We start from the raw sequence: 13,580 nt of genomic DNA on the forward strand, positions 1-13,580 counted from the left end.
GTTAAATTTCAGCAAGACTAATCAAAGGTTGTAGTGGAAGCATGACCTTGAAAACAAAGCAAATTTTCACGAGTTTGTTTTTTGCTTTGTAGGACTCAAATGCAGGCATATATATGTATCTATATGTATGTATAGATATATATGTATATATATAAGCATTCGGCAGTAAAACTTTTGGCACATTTTCCACATGAATTTAAGCACAGACTGGCGCGTCCAATTAAAATTCATGAACTGAAGAAAAGACCGAGCCTGATAAACAATGAAAATCGAGTCGTTTATTTGGGCCAGCGTGGCACAGTGAAAAATTAACGCTCTCACTGCGTGTTCAGCCATCGGAGATGGTCTTTAATCAGTGCAGAAATTGTTTACACAGGCCCACAGCTGCACGGCGTCGCCATTATCATTATGATGATAAATGGCAATGAATGTCAATGCCGAAATTAGCGTAAATTCAAACTAAAATCCGAACTCGGATTTGAATTTAAATTTGGTAAATGCGAGCACGCAACAAATCGAAGCGGCTCAAAAGGAGAGAAAAGGCGAACCCGAAATGTGAAATGCTAAATGCGAAACAGCGACGGGCAGGTAACCAAGGTGAGCCACAGAGGAGGACATACGCAGTGGGTCACTTTTATTGATTTCCACACACACACCCAGACAGAGGCACACAGCAGCCCAAAATTAAATGATGAAAGCAAAATGTTAACAAAACTGAGCGAACGAACGTGAAAGGCACAAAGCGCGAAAATTATTTTCGTTCTTATTGTGTGCGTTGCCATTGTTGCCGTTGTTGTTGTTGTTGTTGTCGTTGTTATATCTGACAATTTGGCATATATAAATACATGAGTACACACATTTACACACACTTAAGCACACACACAGGCTGCCCTATATATATGCCTAATATTGTGTGTATCTAATGCTTTGTGAGTTTAATATTTTTAGCCTAAAGCTAAACGAAGATAGGCAGCAGCAAAGGCAACAACAATGTGTAACAAACGTTGCTTAGCGCTAACTGAAGACAAACACAACACACACACACATACACCAACGCACACACACAAACGCACAAGAAGAAGTAGAAAACACACAAAGTCCAAAATAAACGTAGACTCTGACGAGCAACAGCGCACTGATGTCTCAATTAAAAAAAAAGTGATGGTCCTTTTAGACTCACACACTCACACACACACTCACACTCTGGCACACACTCAACACAGCCACACAAACCGTAAAAACAACAGCTATAGTTGTGCGAGCCAGTCTGGCACATATTTTGTTTGCTTTTGCCTCATTTATTGTGCGCCTTGGCAAAAAGGACAAAAGCAGCGTCTGATAAACGGTCGCCACTGTCACTTACACACACATACAAACCACACACACACACACACATATGTCAGCCAGTTGTGTAGATTATAGACATACGTGAAAGCTATAGCAACAGCCTTTGTCCTACGTAGTCTGCGCCCTGTTGCTGTGAAAAATAAAATATTCTTGGCAAAACAGCTTTAAATATTCCCTTGAATTGCCTTGAATCAACCGAAAAGCACATATAATAAAACAATATCTCTTACTTAAAGCATAAGCGATCCTCTCTGCTAGTGAATATCCTTACAGCTTTAATATCTTAGCATCAGCCTGAAGCTCTTAGCTTATTATTGGCTTTGCATTCCTTCTCTCTTTTATTTTCCAACTTCTATCTGCTGTCTGTCATCTTTCTTCGGCTTCTCTCATCTATCTTCTTTATTTGCTTATCTATGATATCTCGTGTATCTCTTCTCTCTACTCTTCTTCGCTTCTTGCTTCTCCATTTCTTTTTCTCTTTTCATATCTATTCTTCATTGTCTCCTCTCTCTTCTCTCTTATATTCCCTCTATTCCATAGAGGACAAGCTTCAATATGTTCCTCTTACTCAAAAGTGCTTTAATGTCTGATAAAATCAGCTGAAAGTACATAAATAAATTTAGCCCCTAGTCAAAGGACGACCCTCGACAAGCCCCACAGTCTCCCCCACTCGCAAGCTGCCTGTACACATATGTGACTTTCATATACGTTTAACGACCGCAATAAGCAGTCATAAGCATAACAAATGCACAAATGGGACAGACTAGAACTCTTCCATGTGGGGGGCCAGAGCTAAGGAGCTCAGTTCGTTTGATTCTGCGACCGAGAACTGTCATCAGGCATTACGTATACGCAGCATAGGTCAAAGCCGGGCTGCTGCATTGTTAATTATCTCCACTCAAGAGCGACTCGCCCGAGTAGCCCATTGTCAAATGGAGCTCAACGTATTGTAGTCTCTCTTGCTGACTTGCTTGCTTGCTTGCGGCTTGCGTAATATAATACAATTGATAAGGGTTCCACTTCGAACGCTTGTCAGCCATGAGCAGCCGGCAGTTAGACATTTCGACATTTAGACATTGGGGCCACATATCCCATGCAAACGCTATTTGGATAGTTGGGTAGCTGTATCATGGCGAAGACAGCGACGCAACTGCGGTGTGGCAAACCTGGCTAACTTATTGTGACAGCCGCAAGTGAGCGTACATTTGCATATTACGCATACGCCACGTGAAACGTGCCGCAACGCGCATTGACGCGACGTTGTGGGTGCGGCTATGAATGCGGGTGGCGCTTTATCTGTTGCTGATGTTGCTGGGTGGCTTGGGGCAAGCCTTTGACCTGACTGCGCCACTGCCGGCATTACGGCTGCATAATTAAATCTTTTGCGTAATTTGTTTAGTTATTCCCCGTAGTATGCACTTGAAAATTGAATGGCATTCGCTTTGTGTGTGCCGCACACAGTTAATCTATACACATATATGTATACAAATGTGTGTGTGTGTGTGCGTGTGTGGGTGTTCGTTTGTGCGCTATGCAAAACCTGCTCGAGCATTTAGTCAAGTGTTGCAGACGGGCTGCCATAATTGAATTGCTTTTAACTGCAGGCAGAAAGCAACAACAACAACAGCAACAACAACAGCAATAGCAGCAGCCGCAGCGAACAGCCAGCAGCAACAATCATGGCATAATTATAGGCTCAGAATTGCCTGTTGTTGCGCGCCAAATAAATGAAATTAGGCAGAACAAAGCAGAGCTTAAAACAAAGCTAATTAAGCAGCCACATGCAGCCATTTGTGGCGTAAACTCACGCGAAACTAATCCTAAACCTAAACTAAACAAAAATAAACAAATACTTTCCCGTTGACCATCTCAGCTTAACTGTTAGCCAACAGTTGGCTACGTTTCTTGTTTATTGCTTGTTGCTCTTCCGCGTGCGTGGCCACAATCTGTTTAGCTGTAAGGCTTAATTGCCAGGCAATATGCGTCAGCTTCCATTCCGTACGCTTCAGTAGCTCACAGTGGCACACTGACTCGCTGGCTCAGTGGCTCAGTGGCTCAATGTCTTAATATGTTTGCTTGCCAGCGCCTGTGCCTGTGTAATCAGTTTTCAATAAGTGCTCCGCTTCTTAGCTCAGCTCTCTGGGTATTTAGCAGCTTTAACAGCAACTCAATAACATGGCACAGGTCACGCCCCAATCCTCGCCTGCGCCCACGCCTAGTGCGTAGCTGCTGAGGTGCGTCGTCATGCTTAAGTCGGCTCCTGCCGCTGCTGTTCTTGCTCACGTTGTTGTCTTCCTGAATCCTCAAAGACTGTCATGCATAAAATTTAATTTAATTGGTTATTAGTGCACACGCTATATGAATTTCAATTTAGCCAAGCATATGGCGTAAATGATATTAATTATCGCAGCACTAAACACATCTTAGCTTTTCCTTAAGATATTAAAGTCAACATTTAACATTTTCTGCAGAATTGCTTAATTCGCTTGCTTTGGCATAATTAAATATTTATAAGTATTTAATTAGTTATTTCAAGAAATTCGTATTTCATTTAAGCAGAATATTTTTTAAAATCATATCCAGTCAGCCTTCACTAGTGTTTCATAACTATCGATAGACACAACATTTAATCGACTTAAGGCGATGACACATCACTTATCGATAGCTTTTAATTTAAGCAAATGTATTTAAATTTGAATTTTGATGATTCATTCCATTCATTAACATTAAGCGCTTTGGATTATTTGATAAACAAAAACTTTCATTATTCCTGACTTGCAATTTCATTCTGAATTATCATAATTTCAAATATTACATTTACAACCAAATTTTTCGCTCTGTTTCCACTCAAATTTAAACACTTTTTAAACCTTTTGTGCCCGCAATTCAATGCGAACATTTGATAGCAAGCTAAAAATAAACTGATTTAATTAAATTTGCACCACAAATGATGCTGTCATATTTATAATTCATCAGAGTGGCCTCACTTCGCTTTGTGGCGCATCCATTGAAATTTCGCTGAGCGAAATTCAATTTTATGCTGCGCAGCGCCGCGCGAGAAAGGGACAAAATCAACAAATGCAAATTACTGCAGTTGCCTAATTGAACATGCCAAAAATGTGGCAAATGGACTGTTGCTATTGCCGTTGCTATTGCCGTTGCTGTTGCTGTTGTTGCAACAACCAATCGTGCAACGCGACATGAGCGCGTGTCAGTCGCTAATTGCGCGCTGTTGCCAACGTGATGGATATTCATTTACTGCATTTGTAGGTGGCCAACATATTGAAGCACTCTGGACAGTTGAACGAAATACAAAAAAAAATATATATGTATATAAAAAAGAGAATATACTGGGTGTGTCCATTGCGTGCAGCGTGAACATGTGAATATTAAATAGGTTGTGCCCCGAAATACAAAGCATACGAAAATATGTCATCAAATTTTCAGCAACTTTTATTTGAAGGTCAAAAGGCGTTACGACGAATAGACTGCGTCTGTTTCGTAGAAACAAACAAACAAACACACGAGCAAAGCGTATTTAATGTGAAAATATTTATACAAATTAGCTTGATTTCTTTGATATTTTATTATGTTAGTTAAACATTAAGACTGACTCTAATGAGCTGCTGCCAGACACAAGGCAACAAATTTATGCTGCTGCTTGAAAAGCACATGCGGAGCAAAGTTCAAGCAAGAAAGTTGAAGCATGCCATAACAACAACAAGAACAACAATAACAAAAGAGTTTGTCATCTTGTTTGGGACTCAATTATATGCATAAATGTGCAATGCTATTAAGGCAACAGAGCATACAACCGCATATGCCACAATGGCAGCAAAGTCATTCACACACACACACATAAAGCCAAGTTGATTGTGTTGTTGGCTGTAAGTTTTGCCTGCCCTCAAAATGACTTAATGCTTAATGCCATTTAGGGCAGCAGAGGAAATTATTTTAAATTGCAGCCCCGGCGCACACCCTCACTCCAGAATGGTAGCTGGCGCTGGCTTTTGTTGCCTTGGCAAAGGGAATTACAAATTATGCCCTGACACAGCTCACATTTTGTTCGACTAAAAATAAAATATAATTTAGCGACACTCTAAAGCAGCAGCAACAGCTACTGGGAGACTTATTTAAAATCGCTTCAAAATTGGCAACATGCTCAAGTTTTCCCGTCTCACTTTTCCTTTCATTCTCTCTTCCCTACTTACGTTGTATAACTTTTGATTCAGTGAGTACTAAAGAAAGTTATAAGCACGCATTTGCATAAGTTTTGCGCAACAAAATACAAGAAAAAAAAAAAATAAAATAAAAAATAATGATGCAGAAGCGAACTGCATAAAAAATTGAAATAAGAAAAACTGTTTTCCTATATATATTATAAATTTGTATATATTTAATATATTTGATGTTCCGCTGCTGGCCAAACGATGATAGCTGAGTGGGAAATGGGGTCAAGCGATTTTCCTACAATTTGTTTTCCTTTGTTATTATATTTATCGAGCTGCACTTCGAACGCACTCTGACTTTGTTTGCTGCAAATCAAGCGAGCCAGCAGGACTGCATTCAATTTAATTTCAAATAGATTGAAACTTTGTCTTCAGCTGGAAATACAATAAAAATGATTGAAGCTTCGCTCAACTAAACAATTTGCTAAACAATTGTGCAAATGTGCTTACACTTGGAAAACTGTATAGCATTAAATGGTTATTTGCATGTATGATTGTTTTTTGCTTGAATGGCGAATATATTTTATTCATTCACGTATAATAATCAAATATTGTTTGATCAGTTTCCATCAACGGAATCAATTTGCTTGTTCACTATTTGCTTGAATACTCATGGAATTCCCAAATAAAATCTCAACATATTAAACATTTAACAACAATTAATTAGTAGAAACAGTGAATTTTAATTAAATTAAATCCCAGCTTGAGTCGATCTCATAATAATTAAATTAATTGCATCGATGCATCATATATATTGCAATAGCTTTATGTTCATGGCTCACCTGCAACACTCGTCGTATACGTGATATTTGTGAGTTTAACAAAACCGTTTCGGCTCACTGCAAAGTAATAAAAAATTACATTTATGTATAAAAAAAAAATGCGAAAACAATATGCAATAAATCACAGGCTGACAAATTATATTATTTGACACATTTTTATTATGATTATTATATTTTGGTTGCAAAATCAATTTTTAGCACTTTATAAGAGGCACATGAAATGTGAATGGCACGATAAAGCTCATGAGTTTTGCAGACAGCGAACAGGGCAAACATCTCGTCAACTGGCGCACTGAGTAAGTGTCTCTGAGTATCCATTGCTGCCATTATAATGGCTCACAAAGAAGGTAACAACAGCGACACTTTTACATTAATTAAACGCGTTTTTATATGCAGCTTACACACACTCACACACATACACGCACATGCATAGAATATGCCAGTTATATATAAGTATCTGTGTGTGCGTGAGTGCGTGTATGTGTGTGTGTCCGTGTCTTATGTACCAGGTATATACATCATACGTGCGTTTTATACCCCATATTAGTATACCTGTATGTTTTCGTTCGAAGTGTTCGGCGTGGTTTTCTACTGGTTAGACGCGTTTAGATTGCTCGCACGTTCGCACGCAGTGAAGTCCCCAAACAGACTGAGTCGAGACTCGAGTCTAGCACGGACGGAGACTCGCGACTCGTAATCGGCGGCGTGCTCGACTCGACTCGACGGCGCGAAGCAACAGCTAGCCAAATGTCCCAAAATGGAGCATAAGAATGCCCCAAACTGTTGCGCGAACTGGGGCCACTGCCATGGCCCAGGCCCGGCAGCGAGTGTACTAAAAATGCATGCAGCGCATGCGCTGCGCAGGGGCAACACATTGGGGCAATAGGGGCCAAACAGCTGAGAAGCAACAGTTTGTTGTTTGGCGGGGCAAGGACAAGTTGGCCAAGCGAGTCAGGCAGCCAGCCCATCAGCCCATCAGCCAGGCAGCCGGTTAGCCAGAACTGGGTCTCTCAGTCAATGTCACAAATACACGTCGTGTCACACACTCACACACACACACACACACACACACTCAAGGGTATCACGAAGACAGCGTGCGAGTCCTTGAGCAGACTGCTGTGACTTCTACGCTTGTTGCTTCTACTCTGGCTGAGCTTTGCTCCCACTCTTACGTCTAGTGCTACGCCTACCCCGACCCCTGCTCTGTCACAGAGAAATGGGCAATTTTGTCAAAGTGTTTGTCCTTGCCGTCGCTGTCTGCTGCAATTAGTATGCACAGCAACAACATTTACGCCATTTTATTTGTACATTAAGCGACACAGGTGACCTGTAAGTCAGCGTTGCCTTCGCCGTCTCCGACGTGATGCTCATGCATCAATACGTATTTAATTAGTTTTTGCCAGACAAGGGCGTTTGCCCAGTCAGCGTTTCATTTTATTGTCTGCACTCCTGCTTCGACACAAAGCACTCGATCGATAGGGTATATCGATTAATTTTCATTGCCCATAGTTAGCCAATAATTCCCCTTATTGAGCGTTGATGCCATGCCAAAATGTACTCAGCTAATCAGCGGACTACCAGAGTAATAAAATTTGGAATGTATATCGAACTGAACTGAATGGCAGCTTGATTTGCATTTATTAGCAAGTTCATCTGAACATATCCGATTGCTTTACCAGCACCTCTAATTGCTGCTGACCCTCAGAGCATCGTCTAACTGCAACCCACGAACTCTTAACTAGCTCATGGTTTAATAGCTCTCGCTGCCAAGGATGAGCTATAAATATAGCGAAGGCTAAACGCCGAGTCATATCGCAGGCGTCAAGCTCAGCAGCACGGCCAGCAGCAGCAGCAGCAAGAGCTCCAGTTGCATCCGTGTTGCTGCATTGTATCCCGTTTCTTTATAAATACGCCAGAAAACGTTTCAGCCAGACAGCAAGAAATGCACTTACGGAAAGAATGGAGGGAGGAAAAAAATGGTAACTGAGTTTTTGCCTGCTGCGAGGACTTTATTATTATGTGAAGTACAGTTGCACAGCTGTAAGCAAATATGCTCAAAAATAAATAAATGTACTTGGCTTTTGTTTAAATTTATGCTGGCAGTGGAATGGAATGGAATGGAATGGATGGGCAGCGCCTTCATTAAAGTCGTAGCACTTGCTTAAAACGTTTTCGCTTTCACATATTTGTAGTGCACTCAATTTAACACCCTCCCGCATTTTCATGAGAAATTGAATACATGCATATTGATGATGATGATGCTGATGATGATGCTTATATGACCTTCATTATTCCCATGCATATCTTATTTGTCGCCAATAGCAGCAAGCGACAGCGGCGGCAAATAAACATAAACAAAACACACATTTTCAAATGACATTTTATTGAGCGTAAAATAATAATTTTTTTTCCTTTGTGGACCTTTAAGTGGCGCTCGTTTCGACGTGTTTCGTTTTTAGTGGCCACTGAATTGTTATGAATTTTTTATGCATTTCAAACAGAAATCAAAACCCGAAATGAAAGCGTTGAGTAAATATTATGTGTACATTCCATCAGCAGAGCCAGGCAGAGGCAGGCAGCAGCAACAACAACAAAAATCATTTCCGTTTCCGGTGCGCCTACTGAAAGCAGTCATGCCTGAAGTTTTACAACACAGTTGATTTACTCGGCGCCCTCTCCAGCAACCCCTATTCTACAATTTAATTGCAAATTGAGTGAGCAGCAGTTGGCTAAGATTTTCAGTTGATATTAGGCAAATCAAAACTTTACCCTAGTCAAACACAAAAACTTTGGCCATTGTTGGCAAAAGAGTTAAGTTAAAGTAAACATTATGGCTATGTGCCATGTACTCGAAAGTACCCAAAAGTATAGAGCACTTAGGCGTAGTCCTCGATATTATTGCGCTTCATAATTGATCGAAAACAAAGCCAAACAGCAGCTGCAACAAGTTCCGAGGCAAATTGCAAATTTTTGAACGACCCATTGTTGCATGGCTATGCTAGGCACTTGAGCGATTTATCAGATTTTGGACAAAGCTCAAATTGCGAATTAATTTCTGGTCCTCGCATGTCCAAATACCCACATACGCACACGCACACGCACACGCACACGAGCGCACAAGTCAAATTGGCCAAGTGTCCTGCCAGGCATTGTTTTCGGGCGTCCAATTAGCTTTTGGGAAATTCCATTGTACAACAACAGCGACAACAACAGCAACAACAAGTAGATCAAAACTTGACCATGACAATGTGCCACATGTGGCAGCACAGGGCGATATAGCGAGCGAGAGAGATAGAGCGCTATGGGTGGCAAAGTCATTTTAGACTCGCATAGACAAAATGGCTAATACCAACATGAAAGTTAATTAAAGCGAAACTCGACTGACATGAATTTATATGGCCTAATAATATGCCACTGGCTATGCACAACCCACACACATGCCTCTCTCTCTCTCTCTCTTTTTCTCTCTCCCTCCTGCGCTCTGTGTTACGCGTCACTTAATAGCTCACTATAATTAAAACCGACAAGTAAATTAGTTTGTGCCGCATACAAGACTAAATGCCCAAACAGTTCTCTGAAGACGTTTCGTTTAATTTTTATTGGATTGCAACAAATGCCAAACAAAAACCAACAAAGGAGAACCGGAAAACTGAAACTGGAATTCGCACCTGGCTGGCTGGCTGGCAGCGAGATCATGTTGTCTGGTTTTTGGCCATGTTTTATTCATGCGACTATTAACCGACTTTATCACGCAACAAATATGCACTACGGGGCGTATGCATAATAAATGCCTCAGCCATTGTTCGGGCACGTTGCGCATCAGCGTGCAGCTGCTACGTTCTATGTCTTGGTTGGCCGGATGATGCATTGCCAATCTGTGCCAGCGTCTTTGGCGCATTTAACGCACTCGCTGCGTATGGCCCGACGCATTTTTATGACCTTGTTTATCCTTGTCACATGGCGGCATCTTTAAAATCGACCACAACTTTGATGAACTCGTAAAAAAAGTAAATATGAAGCGAACGCAAATGCTGGAGGTAAAGGCGCTGGCTGAAAACTGTGAGCGCATCCAGCGCCCACCCAACGACAGTGGTGGGCGTGGCAGCAAGTAGGCGGTCACGATTGGCAGCCGCCTGTCATGCAGCAGCTTTGGCCCCAGCCCCAACCCCAGCCCCAACCCCAGCCCCAGCCCCAGCCGCCGTCTCGCATGAATGAGCGCATAAATTCCAAAATGATTGTCAGGAAAAAGCGTCTGAGAGAAATTAATGATGACTTTTATACGCGAGTAATTCGTGGCATTTTCATAATAAACCCAAGCACACACACAAACACACTTGGGCACACACACACAGTGACATAGGTGGCCCATAATTTGATTCGTAAGAAAATGTGCGAAAGAAATTATTTTTGTGAACGCATGCAGGAAATATTTGATATATATCTGAGCAGGGGGGTGAGCCAAGCGAAAGGCCCAACACACGCACGTACACACCCCACACGCACACACACTCTCACACAGACACATATATCTCTGCGTGGGTGAATTTGAAATAAAGCTTTTTATGCTCGTTTGCATACATTCTGATTTTTATAGAGATTTAAGCCTGTTTAACAGCCGTCGTGCGATTTATAACGCATAATAAGACAATCGGACGAAACAAAGACTTTTAAAGAAATACATAAATACATTTGTACACAAATACGACGAGGGTAGCACGAAATTGAGAAATTCAGGTTGGGCCAGTTGGCAGCTGCTCTCAGTCGGCCAGTCGGCCAGTCGGCCAAGAAAAGTTGTCTGAAAGAATTTGCCACAAAAGTTTTACACAGAACTGAAAGCCAAAGCAAAGCGAAAGACCCAGAGCAGTGAGAAATGTGACAACTGCAGCGCAATTTGACTTAGTGGACATTGGCAAACGGGATTGGCGTGTGATTCCCTGGAGAGCCGCAGCTGCTGGTTGCGGAATAAGTTATTGCAAATTCCATAGGATTTATAGTTTTTATGATGTTTATTTAATTTCGCTCTTATCTGCCGCTCACCTTGAGCTGAGCTTGGGTCTTCGCTCGAATCAAAAGTGATTGCATTTCAAGATAAGGCAACATTTTTCTAGAATTTTCCACACCAGTTGGAGAATTCCTTGAAAAGCATTATGAGATTCCTTTAGCTAGTGCGGTCCAGCATAATAATCTAAGCAGCAACAATCAGGTATATATGTTATGTGAATACCATTTACTCTAATCTAATACAGACTTAGCTTTAATGTAATCCAGATCCCGGCTAAAAGTGCTGAGTACTTGCTACACACATAATTTAATCGATTCGACAGACTTGAATCCAATTCGGGACTCTCAACGATTCACTCAACCTGCATAAATTATTCCCCTTTTCTCTGTTTCTCTCATTGTTGAGGTTCTCGCGCTTGCCAAAGTTCAATCAGTGCCAAATTTGGAAATTGTAAATTGAATTCTCGTTAATCGGCTTTGACTAACCTTCACGGCATGCCACGCCCATTGGGAGCAAACGCCCATTCGAAATATGCGAATAAATGATTTTCATATTTGAAATTTCGACTGCAACACTAGCACCACACATGTATGCGACGTGGTTTTTGCGGTTTGCAGCAGCAACAACATGGCTAATAAAATATACAAAATATCTATCTGCATGCATAGACAGTAGATACAGATATACATATAAAAATATATATGCATAGATATAGATATGTGTCGATGGCTGGGAGCGTAACCACAAAGCGTTGCATATTTCAGTTTTCCTTTGACGGAGCGTTAAAAAAGGCTTTGACAAAATAATACGCACTCAAATAGATAGGAAATTGCTGTTGTGCAAATATTTTTTTTACTCACTGTATATATAACACAGCACTGAATTAGAAGTGAATGCCCTAAGACCTTTAAGAGCTGAAAGTCAAATAGTTTCCCATAGATACTTTATGATACTTTATAGTGAATAAATAAAGTCTTATATTTACTGTCATATAGATTAACATAATATGTTAAGATATGATACCCAATCGTTTTATAGATATAATTAAATAAGCTTAGATTTAAAAGTTTCTGATACTGAAGTCCTCTTAAAATCAACATTAATTTCATGCATGCAAATATATGGAGACACGCCCTCTCTTATTGAAATTTATGCATATATATGTATATATTCCTTTATTATGTCTGAGCATCCCAGCTACTTAGGCTACAATTTATAGCGAGCAGCTAAAAAGGGTTGACATTGATTTTGGCATGCACTACTGGCAACGATATAGATGTATGTACATCTTCATATACTATATATGTACATACATACATACATATTGTTTTCAGTTCAAGGGCAGACAGGAAAATGGAAAAGTAGTCTCAAGGTCGTAGCAATTTTTTTTTTTTTTTTTTTTTTGCTGCTGCTAACGAGAATGTTGTGTGTGATGCCCTTTTCTATTTTACGTACATATAAACTGAACTTTTAATTAGTTCGCTGGATGAACAACAAACACACCGGAAATTAAGCGAGTGAACTGTGAAACGTTGTATTTTCTTTTGGCACTTACACACTCACACACACACATACCCCCTCTCTCTCTCACTCTCTCACTCACTCTCTCTCTCTCCCTCTACTACACATTCTCTGGCTTCGCTTTGCTTGTTCGTGCCATTCCTGGTAGGCAACACTTGAATAAAAGCGTAATTATGTTAAGAGCTCCAACAGCAGGGGCGTTTACTGCAAGAGGCGTGTCCGTGATGCCGATTCTCCGGTTGCCAGGCAACCAGCTGGCTGACCCTATTTTTTTAAGCGGGGAAACGCATAAAAAAAAGTTGGCCATTAATTAGTGTTTGTTGGAAAGTGAAGCAGCAAAAAATATTGAAATGCATTTTTCATGGCCAACAGCACTCGCTGGCTGCACTTAATGCGTGCCGCACGCCGCATGCTCCACTGTTCCCCTATCCCACTGTCCCAAGCGAAATGTTTGTGTGTTTATCCGTCGAAAAATGCATAAAAATGCGGCGCATGCAAATGCAGAATGCAGTATGCAGAATGCATTCCGCACTGTCATGGACAACATCTGCACTTAAGCAACAACAACAAGTTGCATATTGCATGACCAGCAGCAACAGCTGCAACAGACTCACGGACCTCCCACTCTGGGGTCTGGCTGGAGCTGCAGCAGCCAGAGAAGCAGCAGGAGCAGCAGCAGCAGCAGCAACAGCAGTAACA

This window comes from Drosophila mojavensis, unplaced genomic scaffold (genome assembly GCF_018153725.1).
Source record: "Drosophila mojavensis isolate 15081-1352.22 unplaced genomic scaffold, ASM1815372v1 contig_74, whole genome shotgun sequence".
NCBI classification, from domain to species: Eukaryota; Metazoa; Arthropoda; class Insecta; order Diptera; family Drosophilidae; genus Drosophila; species Drosophila mojavensis.